General features: G+C 43.1%; 1 pseudogene; it reads left to right on the forward strand.

Moving 5' to 3' along the window:
• Window positions 1-2,006: 2,006 nt before the first annotated feature.
• Rps15-ps16 (ribosomal protein S15, pseudogene 16) lies at window positions 2,007-2,424 on the forward strand (annotated as a pseudogene).
• Window positions 2,425-17,632: the final 15,208 nt, after the last annotated feature.

The following is a 17,632-nucleotide window of genomic DNA, read 5'->3' on the forward strand; positions in this document are numbered from 1 at the left end:
AAAATAGTCCATAAAGCTTCGTGACTTGACCCCTCCTGATTGCTGTCTGTCCTCCATCCTCACCATCTCCCTTGTCATTCTTTGTATACAGTAAGCACAGTCTTACCTCTGTAGTCTCCAGTTCTACTCCCTAGACAGTCTTCCAGATACACACATGATCGGCTTTTCCCCTCACCTCTTTTAGGGACCAACAAAATCATATGGTTGGAGACTTACACATTTGGGAACCATTTTCATTTCAGTGGAAGCTGGAGTCAGGGTACCGCTGAGACCGTGTGGTGTGGGGAAAGCTGATCACATAACAAGAGTCCTGGGTAAGAGCATTAGTGACAAGAGATCCCAACAGAAGGAGAAAGGGGAATTGACAGAAGTTAGGGGAACAGGAAAAACCTAGCCACACAGAATTCAAGGAAGAGGAGAGTTGCAAGAAATAAGAAATGTATCAGTAAATTCTCCAGAAAACTTAGTAATATATGAGTCTGGTGAAAAAGGAGGAAGTCGGCAGGGAGCATCCATTCTCACTGAAGCTGGAAAGCAAGGACTCGAGAAATGACAGAAAGGAACAGAAATGGAAACTAAAACTAGAGATTGTTTTCTCAGAAGCCCAGCTCAGCAGGGAACACACACCTGTCTTTCTCTAAGGGATAGCACGTGTTAGCAATGGGGGGGATGCAAACACACATAAAGAAGGGAGCTGTTGGGGGAATTCTGTCTTTTGTGATACCAGATTAAAAATACAAATTTGAGGGTCTTGAGAAACAATTTGGTGGACCCAAGTACAATTCCAGCACATCAGGCAGTTCAAATCCACCTGCAACTTCAGCTCCAGGGGATCCAACACCTTCTGGCCTCTGCAGGCACCCGTACACATGGTATACAGTCTCTCTCTCTCTCTCTCTCTCTCTCTCTCTCTCTCTCTCTCTCTCTCTCTCTCTCTCTCCCCTCCCCCACCTTTCCCTCCCTCCCTTCCTTCCTCCATCCCTCCCTCACTTTATCCCTCTTCTCTTCTCTCTTACACACATACACAAATAAAAATAAATCTTAAGATACAAACTTGAGGGGTTGGGGATTTAGCTCAGTGGTAGAGCGCTTGCCTAGCAATCACAAGGCCCTGGGTTTGGTCCTCAGCTCCGAAAAAAAAAAAAGTTCAAGGCCACCCTTGGCCAGCTTGGGTTGCATGAGACCCTGTGTCTCAGAATAAATTTAAAAAATAAAAATTTTTTTAAAAAGATACAAATTTGGGGCTGGGGATTTAGCTCAGTGGTAGAGCGCTTATCTAGGAAGCGCAAGGCCCTGGGTTCGGTCCCCAGCTCCGAAAAAAAAAAAAAGAACCAAAAAAAAGATACAAATTTGAAGGTGGGTAAGATAGCTCAGCGGGTAAAGGTGTTTGTTACCAAGTCTGAACACCTATGTTTGATCTCCAGGTGGATCTCTCATGGAGGAAAGAGAGAACCAACTTCTGTTAGTTGTCCTCTGACCTCTACATGCATGCTGTAACTTGTATACATGCATATGCATACATACACACAAATAAGTAAGTAAACAAACTTTTAAATAGATGTTTGAGTAAATATAAACTAAAAGTTGAAGGTGTAGAAAAAATATTTAGAAGGAATAATTGATATGGCTAAGTCCTGCAAGAGGTTTCAATAAATGATCAGCTAATACTTAAGGTATGCCTGCTACCACATGATGCCAAATGTTAGGGTACAAAGAGTAAAACTAACATGAAGTAGTGTGTGGTATAATAGTTGTGGATGAGGTAAAGACCGCAATTGTGGGTCCTGCTCTTTAAACTCAAGGAAAACAAAGAGAGAGGGAGTTAAGGTGGGAAGCTGAAGAATTTCATATATTAGGGCTTCAATTTTTTTCAGCAGGCTGTGGTCAGCTGAGAGTGAAGAGGCTGTAAGGAACAGACTTACAGAAAATAATTGAAGTTAAACATTCACAGTAGGGATAACTGCGCAGACGCTGACAACACTTCCTTTTCCCAAGCAGCCGCCAAGATGGCTGAAGTAGAACAGACGAAGAAGTGAACCTTCCTCAAGTTCACCTACTGTAGCGTGGACTTCAACCAACTGCTGGACATGTCCTATGAGCAACTGATGCAGTTGTACAGAGCCCACCAGAGATGGTGCCTGTGGCAGAAGCAGGACTCACTGATCAAGCGCTTGAGAAAGGCCAAGAAGGAGGTGCCACCCATGGAGAAGCCCAAGGTAGTGAAGATCCATCTGAGGGACATGATCTTTCTGCCTGAGCAGCATGGTGGGTGTGTACAATGGCAAGACCTTCAACCAGGGTGGAGATCAAACCAGAGATGACCAGCCACTATCTGGGCGAGTTCTCCATCACCTACAAGCCCTGAAGCACAGCCAACCTGGTATTGGTGCCACCCACTCCTCCAGATTCATCCGCCTCAAGTAGCGTGGGCCAATCAAGACTCATTGTTTTCAAAAAAAAATCACAATAGGACTATCCAGATGGCCCTTAGTAAGGACACTTGCTGCCAAGCCTACTAACTGAGTTCCATCCCCAGGATGCTCATGGTAGGAGAGAACCAACTCCTGCAAGTTGTCCTCTGACCTCCATATGTGTGCTGTGAACATATATGTATGATATGGGCATCACACACCACACACACACACACACACACACACACACACACACACGCACACACACAAATAAATAAATAAATAATAAATGAATAATAAACAAATACAATTTTAAATTATTTTTAAAGATTTACAGTAAGTAAATAAGAGAAGGGAACAATAAAACTAAGACTAGTTCTATGTGCCTAAATGATATTAAAGGCCATTGATTTGTAGAAGCTCCATTGTCCCCAAGTTTGTGCCCTTTAGCTAGCACTTCATTAAACTATGGAAAGATGTGTACAAGTCCTAGTACCTGATGGCTTATAAGTGAAGGGAAGAGCTATGACCCAAGCTGCTACCTCGGGTTTCTACATTTCTCCCTCTTTCCCCCTTTGCCTACCTCTAACAAAGAGACTGTAGGAATTGAAATATTCCACCCCTAGCTTCTCTGCACCTGGAAGAAGCCACATACATGATGTGCTTCTGGACATACCATAGGTTTGAAACTTACTGTGGCATGCATAGCTTTGGATTTGATCTGACTGGCCATGATAGGGGCATGAGAAAGGACAGACAGACCCATATGGGAAAGCTGGGGTTGCGTGGGTCACACTCTATGCTGGAGACCCACCAGCAGCAACCTGGATCTCATTATGTATGGCTGAAACAAGGAGATAGCTTTATTATACCCAGTTGAGGAGGCAGGGTTAGCCCATCTCTATAGAGGGATGAGCTGTCAAGGACCATAGTTATCTGGGAAGAGGAAGCTGTGGTGGATACTTTCTGCAGGTTCTTTCAACATGCGTACCCAGACAAGGAGAAAGGGTTGCCATTTCCATGGGTCTGAGGCACTGGGATTCTTGACATGGCTGACCAAATGTCAACAATACACATTCACTCAAAATTTAATCCATTTCCTGCATCTCCTGTTTCTTATTTCATCAGTATTCCTGATGCATCTTGACTTCCAATCCTGCAATAGTCTCTGGAACCCAACTGAGAAGAGGTGTGGCCTCAGGCTTGGGGCTATTTGGCTCATCCTGCTAAAAACAAAAAAGCTAGAAAAACTAAAAAAACTGATAAGGTCCTCCTCTGCAACAAGACTCTTCTGGGCTGCTTGTAAGACCTGGGCCACAAAGTCTGGTACTATTCTTCTATGCCTTGGCAAATCTCAGTTAGTGACAAGGTTTTTATTCCCCTTTGGATGGCAATTCTGTCCTTGTCATTAATTTGTTGTAAACTTGCTAGCCCCAGATAGTTGAATGGAGCCCACCAAAGCATCAGGTAGTTAAAGAAATGGTCCCTAAAATGGAAGGAGTCATTTGTATAAACAGGCCTAGGAGGATGTAATCAAGTCACTTAATGAAAAATATAGTAATTTCTCCCCTGACTAGGCATACCTACATCAATATAATTATCAGACACATTTAAAATACAGCTTCCAGGTTGCTTCCCAAACCCAGGCCTCAACTCTCTCCTCCTCCATTTCTATCAGCCTTCTTACCTGACCCCATGTTGGCATCTTCTGTGTAGGCTGTGTGAAGCCCCTTGATCAGCTTCAAGGGCCACCCTTTCAGTCTCTCTGTAGACTCCGGTCTCAGCCAGAGTCCTTCATACCTGAAATCAGGCTCTTTATTGCATCAACATATCTTCCTCTATTCTGAAGGTATCCAAAGTGGCAGTCCTACATGTTCAGGGAATACACATGCATTCCCTCATCCCCACATTTGCATAAGGGGTGGCCAAAACACTTTCTGTCATGGCATCTTTCCTTAGCACATTACCTGCTCTTCCCCTAGCCTTTGGCAACCAGTGCTATTCTACAGTTCCTTGAAACCTCCTTCAACATACTAACATACAACTACCTGTCTCTAGATTCTGCTTGCCCCATTTTTTTTTTTGCACTCATTGCTTAGAAATGCCCTCCCACTTACCTTTATTTGAGAGCTTCTCACCAGGGCATTCCCTCACTGCACCAATGTGCATTCCCAGTAGTCAGGGGTCCTTGTTCAGATGCCCCCTGTGACAACCTGCACAGCTTTGGGCTTGACCTGACTGTTGTGATGGGGGAATAAAGGACACAGATACAAACACATGTACAGAAAAGTTGGGGTCGGGTAGGCCATGCATTCTAATGGATCAGCAGAAACCTGGGAAACTCAGAGAACTTACGATACAGCACTGAACAAGGAGGTAGGTTTATTATACATAACTGAATGAGAAGGTGGGTTAGCTCATCTCCATAGGGATGTCTCTAAAGGGGAGCATTCTCAGGCTGTAATTGACACTTTCTACAAGCTCTCTCAACCTGGAGAAGACCTTGCCAGTCCTGAGGGTCTGAGGCACTAGGGACATTGACCTGGCTGTGACCGTGTCAACCGTACATGCTCACTCCGGACTTTGTCCACTCCCAACGAATAGAAAAAAGAAAGCAGTTTCTGCTGCTTCCTTCTTTCTTCTACCTACAGCACAGTCATGATGACAGCTAAGTAAAAGTCACATGACCACCTTGAGTCAACAATACAAAAGACAAAGTCATCACAATAACGATGGCAAGTCACAGATGTAAAGGCACTTGGTTTCCTATGAAATGCTGGGGGCTGCTGCATCAGCTCTTTGCTTCCCTATTTCAGGCTTCTTATTGTTTGGGTTAAATAAACATGTATGTAAGACAGTCTTTTTAAATTACTTCCTGGTGATGCGACCAACATATTCACTACTGAAAGAGAATTCCAAGCTAGATAGGCTAGTCATAATAGTGTTAGGGAAAAAAAAAGCAAAGTTGTATTAAGAAACGTTGTGCTTTGGATATGAAATGTCCACGGTAGGCTCGGGTCTTTGAACCCGCTGGTCTCCAGCTTATCTTTTTTGGAAGCTTGTGGAACTTTAAAGGGTAGAACTTCGCTGGAGAAAGTAGGTCCTGGGGACAGGCCTTGAGATTACAGAGTCACAGCCCACTTCTTGTTCACTTTCTGTCCCAGCTTCCTGACTGCTGAGGCAATGTGACCAGTCACCTCATGTACTTGTGACTGTACCTTCCCTGCAATGATGAACTGAATCTCATTCCCTGTAAGCCAAAATAAACCTTTCTTCCCTTAGGCTGCTTCTAGTATTTGGTCATAGCAACAAGAAGGTAACTAATAGAACAGTTGCCTTAATTGGGGTTTCTATTTCTACATAAAGCACCATGACCAAGAAGCAAGTTAGGGAGGAAAGGGTTTATTCAGCTTCCACAATGCTGTTCATCATCAAAGGAAGTCAGGACTGGAACTCACAAAGGGTAGGAACCTGGAGGCAGGAGCTGATGCAGAAGCCATGGAGGGTGATGCTTACTGGATTGCTTCCCCTGGCTTGCTCAGCTTGCTTTCATATAGAACCCAGGACCACCATCCCAAGGATAGCACCACTGGCAATGGGCAGGACCCTCCCTTCTTGATCACCAATTGAGAAAAAGCCTTACAGCTGGGTCTCATGGAAGCATTTCCTCAATAAAGGCTCATTTCTCTGTGTTAACTCCAGCTTGTGTCAAGCTGACACACAAAACCAACCAATACAACAGTGTAATGAAAAAAAAAAATCTAAGATAGAAGCGGCTTCCAGCCCAGCAGGATCCACAAGTCAAATAATAGAATAAGACTCTTGTCTCACTTCATGTCCCAGGTTCTATTTGTCTCTGCTTGACTCCAGTCTCCAAACCTGTCCAATTGGGTCAAGACATCTCCAGCGATTCTATTCTTGCATATTCCTTAGAGCTCATGACCCTGGGGCTGACTTGGAAATTTTCTCTCACAGTGTAAACATCTAACCTCAATAATGATTGCTTGGCTAGTCTGGGTCAGGAGCCCACACCCAGATTTTGAGACTTAATATACATTTGCAAAAAGGAAATGAAGTGTTGAAACCTTTCAACATCCAGAGATGAAACAGAAAATCACCCCATAAAGTTAGCTTCGTCCTCTGCATGATTTGGTAGATTAAAGGGAAAGCCATCCACCTGAACTAGGAGATGGCTCTGAGGCTTCTCTGTTTGTCTGCACTCTGGGTAGAAGAAACAAACGCTTATCTGAGTACAGGAGAATTCAAAAACCAGTCTCTATCTTCTGTTAGGTTTAGGGTTCATAGCACTCAACCCTGGAGCCCTCCTCAATTCAAGGCACTGACACCAAAGTTGGGCTTTGTCTGCCAATATCCACCCTGTATCACTTGCTAACATATGTTCCACGTGCTTGGAAAAGAGAGTCTCCAAACGGAGGCCACCAGAGATTCTCACAAGAAAACAAAACAAAGCAAAACTGAAACACACAAATAACTGTTCATGTGTGAAAGCATTCCGATAAAAGCCCCGAGCACTTAACATTAGAGGTTATCAATTATTTTTATGTAATGCATTTATATTCCACTAGAATAGAAAATATTTTTAAAACATTTAAGAGGTGAAATATTTATATTTGACTTAAACATAAAATGGTTATGTTAAAATTATTTTTAAATATGCTGGGTATGGTGGTACACATCTATAATCCCAGCACTTAGAAAGCTGAGGCAAAAGGATCATGAGTTCAAAGCCAGCCTAGAGTGCATAGAAAGACCCTATGTAAAAGAAAGAAAGAGGGTTGGGGATTTAGCTCAGTGGTAGAGCGCTTCCCTAGCAAGCACAAGGCCCTGGGTTCAGTCCTCAGCTCTGGAAAAAGAAAAAGAAAAAAGAAAGAGAGAGAGCGACAGAGACACGAGAGAGAAAGAGACACACAGAGAGAGACAGAGAAACAGAGAGTAGTTGTGAGGGTTAAAGAAGCTTCATCTAAGGCCAGGTATCCATCTTGGTCCCCACTAGTCATTTGTCTCTGACTTCAGTCCCCAGATGATCAGTCCCCAGTAGCCCTGACTCAGTGACCCCCACCCAAATGTATAGCCATGAGCATGTGCTTTGTTCTATGACTAACTGGCTTTGGTGTCTGTAACCTGCTTATGCAGACGTTTAAAGACTATTTTGACGTTGCTCTGACTACACCTAATCTTGGCAGAGCAGAGCAGAGCAGCTCTCGGCTTCTGTGGTTTTACCTTTAAAAATCTTTCCTTCACCCCCCTTCATGCAGTCATCTCAAGCTTGCTTCAGAGATTGTTGTCCTGCTGGCAGCTTTAATAAATTTAACTAATTATAATTCAAATCGAGCATGTGGTCTTTTCCTGGAGGTCTCAAACTCTGTACACAGCAAGATGGCTCAGTGGGTTAAGGCCCTTACTACCAGTCTAATAACCTGGGCTCAATTCCCAGGACCTACACAGTAGGAGAGACTCATAAGTTCTCCTCTGACTTACACACACACACACACACACACACACACACACACACACACACACACACACAGTGGCACATACACACCCATACACATACACTCAAAAAAAGTAATAAAATTTAAATAAAAATAAAACAGCTCTTCTTCCTCTCTCACCCCTCTTGCTCTTTGTTCTTCGATGCTCTTGCCCCCTTCCCCATCTCCCCCCTCCACGTGCCCATGGCTGGCCGCCTTTCCTCTCTTCTTCTACTCTTCTCTCATTAAACCTCTCCACGTGGAAAATAAAATAAAACAAAAGGCATCAGTTTACAAACATATATCCATTAATGAACATGTGGTCATTGAAATTAGAAGGTTGGTATATATTCAGCTCTAATAAAAGGAATTTTGTTCACATGCAACAATACAGACAGTACTTTAAGTTGAGTGGACTACCATAGGCACAAAGAGACAAATAGCTAGCTGTGTTCCTGTATACCTGATTCCAGCCCCTGGACTGAGGTAAGAGGGCTGTGAGCTTAAAGTCATGTGAATCATGAAGCCGGGCTCCATGAATTCCAAGCCAGTTGAGGCTACATACTGATACATTGTTTTAAAAAGTATATATATATATATATATATATATATATATATATATATATATACACATATATACTTATATATATAATATACATACATATATATATGGTATATGATCATGTTTAAGTTAGATGTCTATAGGACTCAAAACCCAAAAAGCAAAATTAGGCAGTCACTGAGATTTGGGAGGAGAAACAAGAGAAGAAAACACAAGAGGACAGAGCAGCCAAGGAAACTTCAGTACAACTTTAAAGACAGCGTGAGAACAGAAAAGCTTTTGAAGATTAATACAAGGCATCTCGCCTGAGAACTGTGATTAAAATAAAAAAAGCAATGGAGGCTCAGAATTATGAACAGGAAGTAGACTTCTGAGAAAAGCTGTTTTGATTGTAAACAGAGATTGAGATAAGAACGGAGCATTAAATGGAAACTATAGCTAGAGATGTAACACAGAGACGTACTTAGTTTACATCAAATATACATACGAATCTGGGAAATTAGGAGAGTGGTTAGAGGGGTGTTTTAGAACTCAAATAGGAAAGTGCTTTTATACGCTGCCCTTAAGGAACAATGTGAATGAGTCATCCATTGTTACTCAGAACCTCTTCAGCTTCTTTCTGTAGTAAACACCTCACGAAAACCTTCAGTGAACCTCCATTTCACCACGTCCTGGTGAATCATGTTTGTCGCCGGAGCTGTTATTTACTCTACTTTATCAGGTTTCTCTATAAGACTCTGCCTGCCCTATCGAGAGAATAGTAATTACTTATTTTATAAGAACCTCCCATAACCCAGTGCCTCCCAACCAGCCATTTCATTTTTGCTGTGTTCTAAGAACACAGTTACCACTGATTCTCTGTGAACAAAGCGTCGAGAGAGACAACCCAAGAACCTCTCCTACAGAGCTTCCGGATAGACATGGTGGTAGCCTCTTCTTAGCATGTCTCGACCTCTGAAGATGTCTGTGCAATAAGTTTATCCACATAGCTTCTGGGCCATGCTTCCCGTACACACACTCCCTCCATGCCATCCCTACAGTCCAGAAGGGAATCAGAACGTGCACATACATTTCCAAAACAGCAGAAGTCTTCATTTACCTAATAATGGCGGGACGGGTAAGGTGGCTCAAAAGGTAAAGCCACCTTCCATCAAGCTGGATGACCTGAGTTCAATCCCTAGAACCCACGTGGTGGAAGGAGAGAGAACCTAATCCCCAATGACAACAATGACCCGGATCTTTCTTGTGTCCTACTTGTCTATTTAAGCCAAGAGGATATAAATATTTCTTAAATATATATACCAAATGCTTCCACATGCTTTGCCTTTTGAAGTCAACACCTAAATAAAATATCTCCTCGCCTTGAGTACTGCATTGAGAATCTGAATTTCTGAAACTTTGCAGCCTGGGAGGAGGTAGAGCTTATGTTCACCTTGCGTCCTCTCCATGTTTTGGTGTCTACAGACTTCCCAAACCGGCTGCCATCTCGCCTCCTCTGGGTGTTCTCGCCATGCTGTTCTATCTCGCACACGGGGCTCTGTCCCTCAAGGACCACCAATACAAGTCTGCGAGTCTGTCTCCCTTTTACTTGAAGACCTCAGGACAGGGCAGGGCTCTAAAGCCTTGTACAGAGTAGGAAGCACAGAACTGGGGAGAACGCCCAGCTGGGGAGAATGCTTGCCAGACAAGCACGAGGACTTGAGCTCAGAGCCCCAGCATCCAGGCATGATAGAACACATGTGCATCTGGGACTCTAGTGCTGCGGGAAGAGGGGTGACAGACAGATACCCTGAGGTTGCCGGCTGGTCAGTCTAGTCAACAAATGAGCACCAGACTCAGGGAGAACTCCATCTCAAAAACAAAAAAAAAAAAAAAAAGGGGTAAATGATCAAGGAAGACTGCAACATCAATGTATGGGCCTTCATACACAACATTAAAATGACTTGTTTTGAGTCACTGTACTCAGAGATCCTTGGTCATTCCTGCACAGGGATAGTCTTACTGAGTATCACCTTCCCAGGCCTCTGAAAGCATTCTTCCTTAAAGCCTACTGTTGGTCTTGAAGTTATTTATATCTACTTGCCTTATAATGAAATACTACATCCGGCGGACATCTTTTCCCAGTAACTTGGTACAAATGCTTCCACAGAAATTGACAGCTGCTATGAACCAAAGCATTATCTTTTTGGGTTTTTTTTCTTTCTTTCTTTTAAACTAGCATGATATTCCTCCACCTTACCCACCTTGGAAAACAGAAACATACCCATAACTCTGCAATTCGCACCCATTTCAATGCCTTATTAAACAATCATTCCCGCTGCAGAACAGGCTTCGCGGCCTACATGAGAGCAGAAGCTGCTCACTGACACTTTCCTAAGATCAAGAGCCTTTCATTCTCAGAGTTTAGCAAACAGGTTCAGTTTCTAAATGACCCGTGAACAAAACAACCACTCGCCCACTGTTTTCATCAATAAGTACCAAACATAACATTCAGCGTGAAGATGGCTCACGAGGAGTCAAAATGAAATGGAAGTCAGGAAGTGGGTGGAACCCTTGGAAAAGGTGATGACGCCCCCTCACAGAGGGACCCGGGAGGCTTCAACTTGTTGAGGGAAAACTCTGAAAGCAAAGCTAATGGAAACAATCTTCTCGGGGAGGGGGTTAAGGAAAGTGAGAGAGCCATCCCTTTCCCTCCTTTATGACTCATCTCCTTCTAGGTGCTTCCTTCCTGTGTTGCCCTTGGTTGTTCCTGAAGCAATTGTTTGTGCCTACCTCTCACCCCTCTCCCCTCCCCTCACGATTTTCACAGCTCAAGTGGTGAGGGAGTCTGCCCAGGCCTCCTAAAACCTTTGATGTTGAACTGTTAGGAAGCTAGAAATGACTTCTGAATTTGCAAACTTTCCAGTCATCCTGAGCCTGTCTTGATTAAACAGATAGATTCAAGCTCCAGACCCAGCCCTGGTGATGTGCGCATGCTCTCCTCCCCATCCCAACTCCTTCCCCACGCTTGCTTCTGTTCCTTCTTTCCATCTCTGTTCCCCTCTTCATGGCCTTCTTTCCTTTCCCCTCTTTCTTACTTGAGTGTTGTTTTGTGGATTTAAAGGCACTAAGAGTAGGGATGAGGGACGCTATCTCAAAAAGAGGAAGTAAAGGGGTTTTTCGTTTGTTTGTTTGTTTTGTTTTGTTTTGTTTTGAGACAGGGTCTCTTTATAAGCCCTGGTGGTCCTAGAATTACCTCTGCCTCTGCCTCCCAAGTGCTGAGATTAAAGGTTTATGTCGGCACCTCTGGCGGGAATTAAAACTTTGAGCAAAAGATTTTGAGGCTTCTAATTGAACCCCAGGTTGGTTTACTAGAAGCATAAGAAATAAAGATTCTTTTTTTCGAAGAGAAAAACCTTTTGAAAGGGTAATTGTGGGGGAACGAAGCAACCTGCTCAGTAGTTTACAGCACTGTGCTGCTCTTCCACCAGACCCCGGTTCGATTCCCAGCATCCACATGTTGGCTCATAAGCATCTCTAACTCCAGATCCAGAGGATCCAATGTCCTCTTCTGACTTTTAGGGGCACCAGACACACACACGGTACACAGACATATATTTAGACAAAACCCTTAGACCTGTAAAATAAAAAGGAAGGAAAGAAGGAAGGGAGGGAGGGGTGATCATAAAGACAAAACTTCTTAGCCTGTTTCTCCTTGTCCAAGTGATGTCAGCCCAGCTGCCTCTGACAATGATAGCTGGCCTTCATGTGGCTACTTCAAGAGGGCAGCCTCAGTTGTGTGATGGCTCTAAGAGTAAATGTTGTCCTTCCCCAACTGACCAGCCTTGGGTAAGGTACTTACCCTATCCCAGGATTCTTGATCAGCACAGCTCTACTATTAGGACACTTAATGGCTAGTGCCATCCTAATTGGCCTATGACTATGCTGTACGAGCTGCATACATGATTAACTCTGAATAAATTAAGTATTATATGTAAATAACCTATCACAGAGCTTGCCTGACACATAACGGTAGATGCTCCATAAATGTTAGTTCTTCTTCTAATGTTTTCTTTTTCCTACCCACCCATTCACAAGCCTCATCATCAATGCAGTTCTCTGGGGAACAGATTTTTTTTTAAGTATTAGTCTAATATTCCACAGCTTACAAAGATGAAAATTTAGACATAGAAATGAACATAGGTAAGAACATAATACTGAGTCAGGGGTCTAAGACTGGTTATGCCAATGCAGAACGTGAACCCAAAACTCCAGATCCAGGACTCCATAGGAATCAATGTATGGTTATCAAGAGAAAAAGAGCTCAAACTTTGAAATCAGAGGGACCCGGATTCAGGCTCTGTTCCTGCCAGTTACTATCTGTGTGATCTCAAACCAGCCATTTGTTGAGGCTTGGTCTATTGCTATGTATTGTAATGCTAAATTCTATACCCAAAGGTCTAGGCCTATGAGTGACTTCTCATATTAAATGCTTTTGTTGTGCAAACCTTGTTCCTTGATTTAAAATTATTGGTTAAATAAAATTGGCTACAGCCAATTACTGGAGGGATTAGAGGTAGGTGGATTTGGAGTGTCCTGGTTGGAGGAGGAGAGACCAGGGGGAGAAGGAGGAAGCTGCCATGAGGGGAGATGGACCATGAGCACATGGCCAGGAGAAACAGAAAGTGTCTAGGGTACATCACTGGGGAGGTAGCCAGGCCAGCACTTAGAAGAGTAGGTATCTTAGTCAGGGTTTGTATTCCAGCACGAAACATCAAGACCAAGAAGCAAGTTAGGGAGGAAAGGGTTTATTCAGCTTACACATCCACCTTGCTGTTCATCACCAAAGGAAGTCAGGACTGGAACTCAAGCAGGTCAGGAAGCAGGAGCTGATGCAGAGGCCATGGAGGGATGTTACCTACTGGCTTGCTTCCCCTGGCTTGCTCAGCTTGCTTTCTTGTAGAATTCAAGACCACCAGCCCAGGGATGGCACCACCCACAAGGGGCAGGACCCTTCCGCCTTGATCACTAACTGAGAAAATGCCTTACAGCTGGATCTCATGGAGACATTTTCACAACTGAGGCCCCTTTCTTTGTGATAACTCCAGCCTGTGTCAAGTTGACATACAAACACCAGCCAGTACAGTAGATTAGGGGTTACCCCCAGTGATTGCCAAATCCAAATAAAATAACCGTAGGCTGAGTCTCATTCATTTGTAAGCTAGTCAAGGGTAAGCTTAAATTGTTTGCACTACACTCAATTTCCCTGTGTGCACAATGACACCACCGCACCTCAATGATTGATTAAGTGAAACCAGTCCATGCGCAAAAGAAATTTTAAATGGGATTCTTTCTCATTTAGTTTTGATTGTTTCTCCAAAAATCCAGAATCTATAAGTTTCCCCTGTATTATAAAGCTTGGGCATTCATTTGAGGGTTCACAAAGGATACAACCAAAACTGCTGTTGTGGGTAACAGTACATCACCTATGTCAAAAATTGAAGTCAAGAGAAGCAGGGGAAAGGAAATGTCTTTGGCAAGACATTTTGGTATGTTGTGCTCTATCCCCCTACCCTATAGGGAAAAGACTCTCCCCTCATGTCAAGTCAATCAACAGGCTTCAGTGGAGAAACTGAGTGGACCGTTCAGGAAGGCATATGTCTCCACAGAATAGGCAGTAGGAGAGAAGCTGTGACCACTAGGAGAGCTGTCACAGATGTGCTTGAGAGCACAGAGCAGAGAAGGAGAGTGACCTTCCACATGTGGTAGAAGAGGCACTCTATGGTGCTTTTTACAGATTACCATAAGCATCCAAAGGTGAATTCCATTGAAAGCTCGCCATTCACGGAAGTCCATGATGACTAAGAACAGTTCGATCCAGAGAGTGGCAGTTAAAACACAGCCAGCCAGGGGTTGGGGATTTAGCTCAGTGGTAGAGCGCTTGCCTAGCAAGCGCAAGGCCCTGGGTTCGGTCCCCAGCTCCGGAAAAAAAAAAAACAAAAAACAAAAAAAAACCACAGCCAGCCAAATAGGGATCGCCAATATCAGAGCTAAAAGTCCCCAGCAGGGCAGTCTTTGAAGGACCTAAAATATATCCCGTAGGAGAAATAGCTTTCCATGTCATATTTATTACATTTATTACATTTCAGGTCACAGTCGATGTGAGATTATAGTCCAGCGGTTACCAAAGTCCTAGGCCATAAAGGGTCTGATTTCCATGAGTCCCAACAAATTAGGTCTGCCAGTTACTCTAGAGATCAAAAAGAAAAGGTAGGGGCTGGGGATTTAGCTCAGTGGTAGAGCGCTTACCTAGGAAGCGCAAAGCCCTGGGTTCGGTCCCCAGCTCAAAAAAAAAAAAAAAAAAAAAAAAAAAAAAAAAAAAAAAAGAAAAGGTAATAGTATATGGGGATTTTGTCAATATATCTAGAAAACAAGAGAAGTCAAATGCATTCTAGCCCTAGCTTTTGAGAGTACCGTGATAAGTGTTTAATATAGGAGTATCTGAGACATGCAGACCATGGGGATGCATAATTAGGTGGCCCTGGTCAAACTGAGGTCTTAGTTGATCCTTACCTCAATTCTGACTCTGTTAGGAGGGCCCAGTGAAGTCACAGCCACCCCAATTAAGGGATCATTTCTGTTCCTACCCAGAGATGATTGTTCCTCTGTTTCTGGATTAGGATAATTGCCCTTGTTGGGAGCAGTCTCATCATGGGATAATCTGCCTTCAAGGCTTCCCTGTTCCCAGAATTAGAGCAATGTCAGAAACTTTCAGATACATTTTCAGGGGGTCTGGAACAGATTTTGTAAAAGCTAGCAATAGAATGCCTTAGTTGCTTTTATTCTCATGCCTCCGGTCTTGAAAAGTGAGAGAGATTAGGTAAATTTGAGGCTGATCAAGAAAAATAAATAAAAATAAAATAATTGAGGGGAAACAGCCTTGTTTTACCAGCGTTTACATGGGCACTGCTTCTGTGATTAGCATGCCCTAATGCAGAGTTGAATAGAACTCTGACCCAGAGTAAAAGACAGAGAGAAAAGGAACTTAAAAGTGGAGCTCTACACTGCCTTAATTGCCCATCCGCAGGCCAAGTGAAAAGCCATGACCTTGCCTCTTATGGTTTGGAAGTGAAAAATCCTCCAAAAAGACTCATGTATTGAAAGTTTAGACCCCAGTTGGGGGTCCTAATCATTCAGAGGTGATTGGGTCATGATGACTCTAACCTGATTAACTGATCAATCTTTTTATTGATTTATTTTTATTTATTATTGGGTAATTTCACACACATATATAATGTATTTTGATTATAGGGACACACATCTATTTCACCATCTCTGGTTTTCCCGTTCCCTCTGGACACCCACCCATTTTAGTTTTCCAAAATGTCCCTCCCCTGTCTTCATTCATTGTTGTTTTTAAATGGCTCACCAATTTTATCAGTGTAGTTTCCATGAGTGTGGGTGTGAGGTTATTTGCAAGAGTGTGGGCAACTGACCAGTAGCTTCACCAATGGAGAAAAATAACTTCTTCCTTCACTGCCTTCCTTCACTGCCAAAAGCTCCTAATAAACACAAATATTTAAGAGACATTTTGATAATACAATCCATTTAACTTAGCATCATAAGTTTCCCCCTAGGGCAAATGACCTCCTCACCCATGGCCAGGTTTACAGTACCAGTCATGGGCTCCCTTCTGTGGGACCGGTCTGGTCTCTAATCTAAACGGAAAGCAATTGATTATCTTCATCACAGTCATAAACTATCACACCAATGGCACATCTTGCCTGGTATCATGAACCATCACACCAACAGGTAAGGTACATCTTGCCTGGTAGATTGGCACTATAGCTCAAAGGGCTCACAGCTAGGTAAGACTGTTAATGGTTTTTCTCCTTCAGTGTCCTGAATAGCACCTTCCAGCACTGTGAAAGCTGAGCAGCAGAGAAGGAGCTTCCAACTCAGTTCCTCTTTGGTTTCTCCATGTCCTACAACCGAGGTGGGTGGTATCTTAGCAACAGAGTCTGTTGGGGACTAAACTCCTGATGGTACTGCAAGGGTAGTGAGAAATGGAGCTGAGTTGGAGGAGGCAAAATGGGGAAATGTCTTTGAAAGGTTCCTCCTCTGCAACTCTCTCTCTCTCTCTCTCTCTCTCTCTCTCTCTCACACACACACACACACACACACACACACACACACACACACACTGGGGCCGCTGGGCCTCTATAAGGAGTTAAGCATTTCTACTCTGCCACATCTTCTCCAACATGAAGTTCCTTTTTGTCTCAGGATTACAGTGTGAGGCCAACTACCCTTTGAGTTACTGAAGCCTCTAAAATAATGATCTGAAGAGAAAAAAAGTCCTTCTTTTAAGTTGTCTTTCTGAACCATTTGCCTCAATTATTTTTTTTAAAAAAGTATACTAATACAATGGGTTGGGTTTTTGGGGTTTTTGTTTTTTGTTTTTTTTTTTTGTTTTTTTGGTTTTTTAGTTTTTTTGGTTTCATTTCCTTTTGTGGTGTTGTTGTTGTTGTTGTGTTTGTTTGTTTGTTTGTTTGTTTGTTTCAAAATCAGTTTTTGAGTCATTGTTACACAGTTTCCATCCTAGCCTGTGTGGTATTTCAATGTCTTCTTCCAAGGCAAAGTTTATGGTCACTCCATTTCTAAATCCCTACTTTTTAGTTTATGAAGCATTAGTAACCTACTCACCTACCTTAAACTAGTCATTTTACCTTAAACTTTGTCTTCTCTAAAGGTTTTATTCCTTTACTTTTCTTTGTCTTTAGTCTTCCATTTCTTCCTAAGATCAAAACTTTCTTATTCCAAAAAATCCGACCATTTCTATTCCTCACCCCAGCCCCACCCCTACCCCCAGGACTGAGGTAACTCAGAAGACTACTGGCTACTCTTCCAGAAGTAGCCTGAGTTTGATTCGCAGCACCCATAATGGCATCACACAACTGTGCAAATTCAGTTCCATGGGATCAGATGCCCTCTTCTGGTCTCTACAGGCATTGCACACACATTGTGCACAGACACATATACAGACAAAACACCCATGCACAAAATAACGTTTTTTAAAGAAAAATTTCCCCTGACTGTGTGGTTCCTAAAAATCTTTGTCTTCAGGTCTTGTCTCCCATCGTGAGTGTTTTATTGAAATATTTTCTTGAAGACAGTTCAATAGCTCG

Source organism: Rattus norvegicus, chromosome 13, assembly GCF_036323735.1.
Source record: "Rattus norvegicus strain BN/NHsdMcwi chromosome 13, GRCr8, whole genome shotgun sequence".
NCBI lineage: Eukaryota > Metazoa > Chordata > Mammalia > Rodentia > Muridae > Rattus > Rattus norvegicus.